Raw genomic sequence first — 13,305 nt, forward strand, 5'->3', positions numbered from 1 at the left:
TCTCTGCCTGTTTTCACATCACCTTCCTCTGTGTGTGTGTGTGTGTGTGTGTGTGTGTGTGTGTGTGTGATATTCCTCTCTCTAATAAGGACACTTGTGACGGCATTTAGGATCCACCTGGATAATCTCATCTCAAGATCCTTAACCATATCTGCAAAGACTCTTTTTTTCCAAATCAGGAAATATTCACAAGTCCCTGGGATTAGGAGGTGGACATATCATTGCAAGTCATTATCAACCTACCACGCCTTAGCTTATATATAAATAACTGATGTAGTATGGTAGCCGTAGAGGTGTGCCACTTGGATCTGCCAATCAGCAAAAGGAATGAAGTTAGCGGACAGCCTCCAGCTACAACATCTTCAGGATCTGCCACACTCTGCCTGGCAGCCCCAGGCCAATGACTGATCATGGCATGTATGCAAGGGGCTGGTCATCTCCCAACATGGGACCCCTCTACCAGCAGTCCTTATGCCAGAGCCTTCCATTGAGCTGAGATTTAGCTCTTCCTATTTAATTCATCTCTCTTCTCCCTCTTTTTACCTGCCTGTTCCTGTTGCCTCTCCCTTTATAATTCACAGAGTCACTCTCATGAATCTCTTTCATTGCCAACTTGGACTTGACATCTTCTTCCCGGAGGATCCAAACTCAGTCAGTTGATCCTCAGAGTGGTCCATCCATGACAGCAGATAGCAAAATGGACTTTCAGGACTAGGTTACTCATTGCCCAGCTGCACATGAGGACCCCCATGCCCCAGTGGCATGGGTAGTCCCCAGCACAGTGACAGCTTATTCACTAAACTTTTACCAGGGCTGACACAGGAGAGTGTTCTGATGGAGCAGACTTCTCTGGCCAGTGCAATCATTCAGGCATTTGAGAGTGAACAACGCATACAAGGACAATGGAATTGGCCGGTTATTAAGGGATACAAAGGGCTAATGAGAAACCGAAGGCAATTAACACTTAAAAACTAAGTGTATGAGTCAGAGGACATCTTTGACAGCTTATAAAGAGATGTTATCTCCTGCAGTTAAAGAACAGACACAGCTGTGGAGCAAATTCAGCATAGCCAAATTTCAAAGACTATTGAACACACAGCCAAGGCAAGTCTGTTGTGCTAAGACCAGGGCTCTGGCTAGAAAATACAGGACACTAAAATATGGCATAAGAATGGATTTCCCAAAAGACTTTGGCTCTGTTGACTACCCTGAACCCTCAGAGACTGCAGAGGCTACCCACCCCTCCCTATGAAGACTTAGCATTTCCTGCATGAGGCTCTATTCTGAGTTAGCACTTCCCCTATGAGAAAGACACTGCAGAGACCTCTCCCCTGCCAGCCAACCAGCGCCCCACCTCAGAATCTGTCCCCATCTCCTCACTTGGCTGATCAATAACTAGGGTGAAATCCCAACCTAGTACAACTGGACACATGTTGGAAATAATAAGAGAAGAAGAGGTCATACCCTAAAGGACCTGCAAGGATTAGCTAGGATATACTAGTAGAAGCCAAAGGACTGGATTTTTGAGTCTGTTTGATCAACTCCTGTACAAGCAAGAGTTTACTGACTTAGGGACACTATATCAGAATACATGATTTAACACCCTGGCAAGGACCCAAAGGGATGAGAGAAACTCACTGGTAGGGTGGCTTTAAAAACCTGGAGAAAGCATTGACCCACGCTAAGTGAATTTGAAATGCATGAGTTGCCCTGGCAGGCAGTGGAAAAAATCATTTAAAGCCTCAGGGAACTGGACAGGTTGGGATGCAAAGATATATGTGGGACCGGAAGATCAATCAGAGAATAATATTCCACAGGAAAACCTAGAGGACACACCATTCACAAAGGCCATTAGAAATGCAGTGGGGAGAGGGGCACCAATGTCACTAAGAAATTCAGTGCGGTCCTCCTCTGCAGATTAAGGCTGATCGTCGGAGAGGCAGTCACAGAGAGTGGCTCAGAAATAGCAATGGTGATAATGGGTCCCTGAAATAGTAGAGACCAGACACATAACCGCCCAGCAGAAGCCCCTTATAAGATGGAAAAGATACGCCTGGGATCAAGCTCATGCAAGACAAGAGAGCATGTGTAAGTTGCATGGGGAAGTAGTTCAGACTCCTATTTGCCTTTCTTGGTTGCATCAATGTTCCTCCTTTAGCTTACACCTCATGGTCATATGGAGGGTCCCACATGAACAGCTGAACCAAGAGGAAAAAACCTGAGCTTGGTTCACAAGTGGATTGGCTCTGAATGTGCAGGAAAGCTGAAAATAGATGGAGGCTTCATTACAGTCCCATTCAGGGTTGGCTTTGAAAGACAGTGGTGAGAGAAAATCTTTACAACGGCAGGAGCCTCACCTGGCACACCTGATCATTCACTTGTGTGGAAGGAGAAATGGTCCAAGGTGAAAATATACACAAAATCATGGACAGTAAAGAATGGCCTGATAGGCTGGTCAAGGGGTTAGGAGGAAAATTCTGAGTGACTGGAGAAAAGAGGTCTGGAGTAGAGGCAAGTGGATGGGCAGAAGGGAATGGGTCCAAAGTATAAGAATTTTTATATCAAATGCTAACCTCCGCCAGAAAGCATCCACCACAATGGAAGCAATAAACAACCGAGTAGATAAAATGGTTCAGCCAGTTGACATTAGCCAGCCTTCATCAACAATCACTTGAGAACTGGAAAGATGGACATACATATAGAGTAATCACCATGTCAGAGATGGAGGTCCAACAGCATGGACTTTTACTTACCGAGGTCCATCAAGGTACTGCTATCTCTGAATGTCTAACCCACCAACAACAGAGACCAATGTTGAACCCATGATTTGGCACTATTTCTTGAGGAAACCAACTAGCCACCTGGTGGCAAGTTGACTACTTTGGACCCCTTATGTCCTGGAAAAGCCAGTGATTCTTCTTTCAAGAATACTTATTTCAAGTAAAGGGTTTATCTTTTCTGCCTCCACCTTTCCTGCCAACATCCATGACCTGGGGGCTTAGAGTGACTAGTCTGCAACCATAAAATCACATACAGGGACTTCCCTGGTGGCACAGTGGTTAAGAATCCGCCTGCCAATGCAGAGGACACGGATTCAATCCCTGGTCCGGGAAGATCCCACATGCCGTGGAGCAACTAAGCCTGTGCGCCACAACTAATGAGCTTGTGCTCTAGAGCCCACAAGCCACAACTACTGAGCCCATGCACTGCAACTACTGAAGCCCACGCGCCTAGAGCCCACGCTCCACAACAAGAGAAGCCACCGCAATGAGAAGCCCGCGCACCGCCACAAAGAGTAGCCCCCGCTCGCCGCAACTAGAGAAAGCCCGCGCAGCAACGAAGACCCAACACAGCCAAAAATAAATAAAATAAAAATAAATAAATTTATTTTTTTTTTAAATCACATACAGCTTAGCATCCAACCTACCTCACAGCAAAGGAGGTACAGTAATGAGCTTATGACCATGGGATTCACTGGTCATATTACACACAATACCATGCAAAGAGCAACCAGTCTGAAAGAGCAGTGACGTGGTTTGTTAAAGTGTAAGTTTAAAGGCAATACTCTCCTCCAAATGTGATTGGAGAAGAGGATTTGCACAGCTCAAGGCGAGGACTATGGTAACCATGGAGATGCATCTCTCGGATCTCCCTTTAAGAGGAACTCACTGGTCAGCAACCAGGAATGCAGTTAACTGACAGCCTCTAGCTGCAGCATCTTCAGAATCCACTAAGTGTTTGAGCCGAGCCCATAAGCCTCCTGGACAGCCCCCAGCCAATGACTGAGCCATTGCTACCCAATGTGGAACTCTTCTATGGGTCATCTTTACCTTGGAGCTCCATTTTGGACTGGTCAAGACTTTATCAGGCTGTACCACAGTGGCTCTTCCCACCCAACCCTCTTTCTTTCTCCCGCTCCTTTCCTAGGTGTCAGATACACACTACATTTCCTAAGTGTCAGACATACACTACATTTGAAGACTTTCTCTGCCTACTCTTACTCCCTCCCTCTTTATATTTCACAGGCATTTTTACTTGACAAGCATGTTTCACAACAAGTCTCTAGTTGCACTTCTAACTCTATCCCAGTGTTTCTTCCTGGAACACATGCAATAATTAAATTTGTCTTATCAATCAATAAAGCTAAATTAACTTACATTTCCTGCCTCACCACTACCCTACCAATGGGCCTCTACTTAACACCATGCAATTCAAGCATTTGCTAATGACTTCGATATGTATTGTTAGCTACAGCACCTATAAAAAGCCCAGAGTCATTAATTTATTTATTCAAAAATTATGTATTGGGCTTCCCTGGTGGCGCAGTGGTTGAGAGTCCGCCTGCCAATGCAGGGGACGCGGGTTCGTGCCCCGGTTCGGGAAGATCCCACATGCTGCGGAGCGGCTGCGCCTGTGAGCCATGGCCGCTGAGCCTGCGCGTCCGGAGCCTGTGCTCCGCGACGGGAGAGGCCACAGCGGTGAGAGGCCCGCGTACCGCAAAAAAAAAAAAAAAAAAAAAAATTATGTATTGAGTACCTACTCCGTGCTAGATACAGGCATTGGAAATACAGTGTTAAACAAACCAGAAAAAAGTCCCTCTCTTCATGGAGCTTACATCCTATGGGGACAGAGAAACAATACGAAAGACAGACTACCAGAAGTATGCCTATCTGTATTATATCGCTTTTTTTCCTCAATGGAATTTCCTTTCACAATATGACAGCACAAAAACTAGCCTCAGCTTTTTATTATGGACCAATTTAAGAAAGAGCCATATGTTAAATCTCTGCTGCACTTTTTTGGTAGAGCAACTAATTATAAAACCAGTTTAGTCTACATTCGAAAAAGCACTTGAAAATGCACATAGGCTGTGTTGCAACAATTTTACTTCTAGGAATTTATCCCAAGAAAATAATCATGAATATTCAAAAAGCTTTATCCACAGGAATAGTAGTTGCAGAGTTTTTATACTTGGAAAAAATAAACTGAAAACCATCTAGTATATGACAATCTAGACTTATTTAAATAAACATTTGGCCGTCCATGCAATGGGATACTGCACGGCCGTTAAAAAGTATGTTAGTCAAAAATATGGCAAGGAAAGATGATCACAATGTGTTTAATGGAGGGAAAACTAGTCACAAAACAATACTCCATACACTATTTACAGGGTCATCCCATTAAAATGAATCTGGAAGAATATAAACCAAAATACCAAAACTGTGTTATTTCTGGATGATGAGATTATGGATAATTTTAATTTTCTCAGTTTGCTTGTCCATAGCTTCAAAGTTTTCTACAACAAACAGGGAAATTTATTTTATCTGCTACCTTAAACTTATTAAAATTGTGCTTTCATTTTTGTTTTTGGTAAAGAAAAGTCACTCAACATCTCTGACATGAACATCAATAAGTAAATTCGTCACATGACTTCCAGATAGTTAAGAAAAAACACACATGCGAACACACACACATGCACGCACAAACATACTCACAGGATCCTGCAATAGCAAGTCATTAGAAAGGACTTTGTAATGAAATTCAAGGAAGGGAGAAAAAAACCCTCTTCTGCATAATAACGAGTCAAAAACTGCATGGCAATTGACAAGAGGTTAACTCTTCCAGAAACCCAATGTTTGAATTTTAATATATAATTTACATGTATTTTTATATATGTATAATTTTTTCCAAGGCCAATCATAAAGAAAGAAAAAAGCATGCTGCCACTCCAAGTGCACACCCCTCAGTGAATTTTCCCCTCTCCATCCTCAGGATCTTCTACTTCAACTTCCAAAACTGGAAATAAAAACAAAAAAGATTCATACACCACACCAAAGTTTCAAAAATTAAAAGGTATCTACGAGAAATAACCAAGATGTGGACTTCAAAGCATGTGGGCGGAGTCCTGCAGAGGAAGGGACGCACGGCCAGGCGAGGGGGAAGCGTGCCACACATTTGGGCTGAGAGGACTCCCACTCTGGGCTCAGGGCCCTGTAAAGGACACAGCAGCAAGAAAGGCCAACGCTGGCTACCAGATTCAACTGGTAAAGACACATTCGCTCTTTTTAGAGTTAGACAGTTCATTGTTTACGCTGGAAGCAAAAGAGTAGCCAAGACTCCAGCTCCTTGTCATGCTTGTTCCACACAACAGAAAGGAGGACCCACTACAAAAACAGAGGCCAGAAGATTGTGACACAAGCTGTGAGACATTCCATTGGTGCGGACCCAATTCTGAACTGCAGCTGAGGGAATTTCCTGGTGGTCCAGTGGTTAAGACTCTGCGCTTCCACTGCAGGGGGCACAGATGCATTCCCTGGTCGGGGAACTAAGATCCCGCATGCCACACGGGGCGGCTGTAGATATAGATAGATAGATAGATGATAAAATAAACTGCAGCTGAGTGGTTTTGGAGTCTGCAGCTCTATTCTGAAGTGGCAAGGCAGAAAACTTTATACATCGTTAGTACCCCGAGGCAATGAAAAACTCAAGAGTGATGGCCTTGGGCCAGCTCATCACAGACCTTCCTTCCACTCGTGTTCTGGGAGAGTAATAAAGTGTTCGGCCAAGACTCAGATTAGCTGTGGCTCAGGTCTTTGCCTGCATGACCTATGTAGATACGTGTAAGGTTGCTAGGGTGCCATGTGGAGTTGTTCCCCTACAATCTCCACGTAAGTTCTATCATGGTGAATTTTATGTAAAGACTCAAATAAACTTTTGGAGCTCTGTGAATACTCATTTGTATAAGACAGGAAGAAACCAATCACTTGACCAACCATACTCAGTAGGGTGAACCAGGGAGGCCCAGAATTTCCTGGCCTAGAGATCATCTGATTGTTAACCTGCGTAGTCTGCTAACCAAACCAATTTTTCTAATGGTCTTTCCTACCTCCAAGATAAGGAAATTAGTGACTGGATTATAGGGATAATGATAGGCATCCTAGACTAATTAAGATAATATATATAAATATAGTACAGCGCATGATATAGAGCAGATGCTCATCAAATGATTGTTCCTTTCATTCATTAATTTGTTCATAATTTATTCATTCAACATATATTTTTAAAAAGTTACTATCAGCCAGATATTAAGTCAGATGCTGGATAGATATTGCTGAATAAAGTAGACAAGACTCAATTCTCTTGAAGTCTCCAAGCTAGTGAGGAAGACAGGCACACAATAAATATACATTCACAAATTATGTATGCTGTGTGCTAAACAGGAAAACTAGGTATTACACTAGACACATTGAAAGACACAAAAATGTAATTGACATGATAACTACTACATGCTTAAGGAGCCTACATAACCTACTAAGGAGGACAAGATCAATAAGCTTTTAAAGAAAAATGTGTGAAAAACTTTTCAACTCTAGAATTTCTCTTTGGTTCTTTTTTCCAATTTCTCTTTATTAATATTGCCTATCTGGTAAAACATTGTTTTCATACTTTAATTCTTTAGACATGGTTTCCTTTGGTTCTTTATATTTATAAATACTAATTTCTATACTTATATTATAGATTGCATATCTATACTATATATAATGACTGACTTAAAGTCTCCAGTAAGTGCAACATTTGGGTCCCCTCAGGGACAGTTTCTATACACTTTTTTTTCCCTGGGTATGGGTCATACTTTCCTCTTTTTAAAAAATATTTTAAAAAATTTTACTGAAAACTGAACATTTTTTCTTTTTACTTAAGCCATAGAAGTTTATTTTCTCATACATCTGGAGGCTGGAGAGGCAAGAATGAAGGTGCTGGCAGGACTGGCTTCTGGTGAGATCACTCTCCCTGGCTCGCAGACACCTGCTTTCTCTGTCCTCCCATGACCTTTTCCTTTGTGAGAACACATTCCAGGTGTCTCTTCTGCTTTTGATAACAACATCCATCTTATTGGATTAGGGCTACACTGTTATGACCTTATTTAGCCTTAATTACCTCCTTAACAGCCCTATCTCCAAACAAAGTCACATTCAGGGGTAGGGTTTTAACATATGGATATTGGGGGAACAAAATTCAGCCCATTTATATTAACCTCCCAATTTGAAAACTGGACATTTTAGATATATACTGTGACGACTCTGGAAATCAGATTTCCCCCACCCCCAAGGGTCTGTTGTTATTGCTCTTTTATTGTTATTGCTGCAACTCTTTGTTAGTTTAGTGGCCTTCCTGGACTAATTTTATAAATTCCATATTCTCTATAGTTGTGTAGCCACTGAGTTCTCTGATTGATTAGCTTAGTGGTCAGCTAAAGATGGGTCATATATGTCCTTAAATGCCTTGAACCAATAAGCGTTCCAGCCTTTGCTGAGAAGCTCTGTGTGTAGGTATGTTGGTACATGCCCTTGACACACAGGCAGTTTACATCTCTGTCTTAGCTGTCACTTCCTGCTTGCACAGGGTCTCTAATCAGCCAGAGGTGAGAGACTGGGGCCCTCTTGAGTCTTTCCCAGGCATGCACACAGCCTTTCACATTTGTAGAGACTTTTAGACCCCCAAGAATATATCAGAGTTTTTCAAAACCCCTGTGGACACCTCATTCCCCAGATCTGCCTTTTAAGTTTTGACCAAGCTCTTGTTTGCCCCCAACTGGTACCATAGCTTTGTGATGTTACACAATTGTACTGGTTGTTTTTGACAAATGCCCTGAGTATGGGCATTTTCCACAGATTAAACTCAAAGTCAGGACAAAAAAAAATAACTGAAACAAGCAGTTCTAAGAGGGAGGTTTATAGCAATAAAGCCTACCTCAGGAAACAAGAAGAATCTCAAACAACTTACATTTACACCTAAAAGAACTAGAAAAAGAAGAATAAACAAAACTCAAAGTTAGTAGAAGGAAAGAAATCATAACTATCAGAGGAGAAATAAGTGAAATAGAGCCTAAAACATTATTAGAAAAGTTCAATGAAACTAAGAGCTAGTTCTTTGAAAAGATAAACAAAATTGATAAAACTTTAGCCAGCCTCATCAAGAAGAAAAGAGAGAAGGTCCAAATCAATAAAATCAGAAATAAAAAAAAAGAGAAGTTACAACTGACACCACATAAATACAAAAGATCATAAGAGATTACTACAAACAACTATATGCCCATAAAATTGACAACCAAGAAGAAATGGACAAATTCCTAGAAATGTACAATCTCCCAAGACTGAACCAGAAAGAAATAGAAAATATGAATAGATCAATTACCAGTAATGAAATTGAATCAGTAATTTAAAAACTCCCAACAAACAGAAGTCCAAACTAGACAGCTTCACAGGTAAATTCTACCAAACATTTAGAGAACAGTTAACACCTATCCTTCTCACATTACTCCAAAAAATTGCAGAGGAAGGAATATTTCTAAACACATTCTATGAGATCAGTATCACTCTGATACCAAAGTCAAACAAAGATATTACAAAAAAAAGAAAATGACAGGCCAATATCACTGATGAACATAGACACAAAAGTCCTCAACAAAATATTAGCAAATTGAATCCAACAATGCACTAAAAGGATCATACACCATGATAAAGTGGGATTTATCCCAGGGATGCAAGGATGGTTCAATATTCTCAAATCAATGTGATACACCACATTAACAAACTGAAGAATAAAAACCATATGATCATCTCAGTAGATGCAGAAAAAGCTTTTGACAAAATTCAACATTCATTTATGCTAAACACTCTCCACAACGTGGGTATAGCAGGAATATACCTCAACATATTAAAGGCCATATGTGACAAGCCCACAGCTAATATCATACTCAATGGTGAAAAGCTGAAAGCATTTCCTCTAAGATGAGGAACAAGACAAGGATGCCCACTCTCACCACTTTTATTCAACATAGTAGTGGAAGTCCTAGCCACAGCAATCAGAGAATAAAAAGAAATAAAAGGAATCCAAAATGGAAAGGAAGAAGTAAAACCGTCACTCTTTGCAGATGACATGATACTATACATAGAAAATTCTAAAGATGCAATCAAAAAACTACTGAAGCTCATCTGTGAATTAGTAAAGTTGCAGGATACAAGATTAACGTATAGAAATCTGTTGCAGTTCTATACACTAACAACAAACTATCAGAAAGAGAAATTAAGGAAACAACCCCATTTACAACTGCATCGAAAAGAATAAAATACCTAGGAATAAACCTACCAAAGGAGGTAAAAGACCTCTACTGTGAAAAAAAAAAACAGATGGAAAAATATACTGTGTTCTTGGATTGGAAGAGATAATGTTATTAAAATGATCATAACACCCAAGGCAATCTACAGATTCAATGCAATCCATATCCAAAGACCAATGGCATTCTCACAGAACTAGAACAAATAACATTAGTATAGAAACACAAAAGACCCCAAATAGCCAGAACAGTCTTGAGAAAGAAGAACAGAGCTGGAGGTATAACCTTCCCAGACTTCACTATACTACAAAGCTACAGTAATCAAAACAGCATGGTATTGGCACAAAAACAGATGCAATAGATGAATGGAACAGAATAGGGAGCCAGAAATAACCCCATGTACCTATGGCCAATCAATCTACAACAAAGGAAGCAAGAATATACAATGGAGAAAAGAGGGTATCTTCAACAAGTGGTGCTGGGAAAACTGAGCAGCCACATGTAAAACAGTGAGATTAGAACACTCTCTCAAACCACATATAAAAATAAACTCAAAATGGTTTAAAGACCTAAATATACGACTTGAAAACATAAAATTCTTAGAAGAGAACACAGGTGGGAAACTCTGTGGCAAAATTGTAGCAATATTTTCTTGATTCTGTCTCCTAAGGCAAAAAAAAAAAAAAAAAAAAGCAAAAATAAACAAATGGGACCTAATTAAACTTAAAAGCTGGGACTTCCCTGGTGGTTCAGTGGTTAAGAATCCACCTGCCAATGTAGGGGACATGGGTTCGATCCCTGGTCCGGGAAGATCCCACACACTGCAGAGTAACTAAGCCCATGCACCACAACTACTGAGCCCATGTGCCACAACTACTGAAACCCGCGCGCCTAGAGCCCATGCTCCACAACAAGAGAAGCCACCACAATGAGAAACCTGTGCACCACAACGAAGAGTAGCCCCCACTCTCCACAACTGGAGAAAGCCCGTTTGCAGCAACAAAAACCCAATGCAGGCAAAAAATAAATAAATACATTTAAAAAAAAAAACTTAAAAGCTTTTGCACAGCAAAGGAAACCATTAACAAAATGAAAAGACAACCTCCTGAATGGGAGAAAATATTTGCAAATGCAACCGATAAGGGGTTGACACCCAAAATATATAAATAGCTCATACAACTCAATATCAAAAAAGCAAGCAACCCAATCAGAAAATGGGCAGATGGCATGAATAGATATTTCTCCAAAGAAGACATATAATGCACATGAAAAGATGCTCAACATCACTAATTATTAGAGATGTGCAAATCAAAACCACAATGAGAATTACCTCACACCTGTCAAAATGGCTATCGCCGAAACATCTACAATTAATAAATGTTGGAGAAGATGTGGAGAAAAGGGAACCCTTGTACACTGTTGGTGGGAATATAAATTGGTGCAGCCACTATGGAAAACAGTACAGAGTTCCCTCAAAAAACTAAAAACAGAACTATCATATGATATAGCAATTCCAATCATGGGCATATATCTGAAGAAAATGAAAACACTAATTCGAAGAGGTATATGCACCTCAATCTTCATAGCAGCACTATTTACAACAGCCAAGACAGAGAAGCAACCTAAACGTCCATCAACAGATGAATGGATAAATAAGATGTGGTATAGGGCTTCCCTGGTGGCGCAGCGGTTAAGAATCCGCCTGCCAATGCAGGGGCCATGGGTTCCAGCCCTGGTCCGGGAAGATCCCACACGCCATGGAACAACTAAGCCCGTGCACCACAACTATTGAGCCCACGCACCTAGAGCCCATGCTCCACAACAAGAGAAGCCACCACAATTAGAAGAGTACTGCACACCGCAACGAAGAGTAGCCCCCACTCACCACAACTAAAGAAAGACCATGCGCAGCAATAAAGACCCAATGCAGCCAAAAAAAGAATTTTTTTAAGTGGTATATATATACAATGGAATATTACTCAACCATTAAAAAGAATGAAATACTGTCATTTGCAGCAACACAGATGAACCTAGAGAACATTATGTTTAGTGAAATAAGTCAGACAGAGAAAGACAAATACTGTATGATATCACATATGTGGAATCTAAAAAATAATACAGATATATGTATCCAAAGAGAAACAGACTCACAGATATAAAAAACAAGCTTGTGGTTACCAAAGGGGAGAGGGAAGGGGGGAGGGATAAATTAGAGGTATAGGATTAACAAATACAAACTGCTATATATAAAATAGATAGGGGCTTCCCTGGCGGCGCAGTGGTTGAGAGTCCGCCTGCCGATGCAGGGGATGCGGGTTCGTGCCCCGGTCCGGGAAGATCCCGCATGCCGCAGAGCAGCTAGGCCCGTGAGCCATGGCCGCTGAGCCTGCGCGTCCGGAGCCTGTGCTCCGCAACGGGAGAGGCCACACAACAGTGAGAGGCCTGCGTACCAAAAAAAAAAAAAAAAAAAAGGTAGGCCACAGGGATGTACTATATAACACAGGGAATTATACCCATTATCTTGTATGACCTATAATGGAATGTAATCTGCAAAAATACTAAATCACTATGCTGTATATTAACATAATATTATAAACCACCTATACTTCAATTAACTTTTTAAAAATTTTTTTAAAATAAGCATCTGATGAAGATATCAACTTTTCCTTAGGAAGTCATTTTTGTGCTGTGATTAAGATGGGTAACTGAGTCTATATAACACTTCATCCTGGTGCGTCAAACCAACACAGGACAGACTGTTCATAATAATGCAAACACAGGAAAGCAATCTTTCCAGGTAATCATGAGAAATGCCTTGCAATGGGCCTCAACGTAGAAAGTTGAGGAATTTTTCAATGCCAAACAGCAGTATCTTGTGTTATCTATACAGGTTTTTTAATGATCTTTTGAAAGCCTAAGAATTATGTTGTAATTCCAGACTTACCACTATTGAAATTGTCTTTCACTCATATCAGTAATGAAAGTTAGCAACTAGAGACCTGTTTGATTGATGTTTGGATCCTTGGCACCCAGCATAGGGCAAGGCACATAGTAGGGGTCTAAGTAATATTTGTTAAGCGTATGAATAAGTAACTGTCTTATCTATGATCGGGTAGATGATAAACATAACAGATAAAATATTCACAGTTACAATTGCCTCAAAGCTCGGTTGTGAAAAAATGTAACTA

This window comes from Tursiops truncatus, chromosome 7, assembly GCF_011762595.2.
Source record: "Tursiops truncatus isolate mTurTru1 chromosome 7, mTurTru1.mat.Y, whole genome shotgun sequence".
NCBI classification, from domain to species: Eukaryota; Metazoa; Chordata; class Mammalia; order Artiodactyla; family Delphinidae; genus Tursiops; species Tursiops truncatus.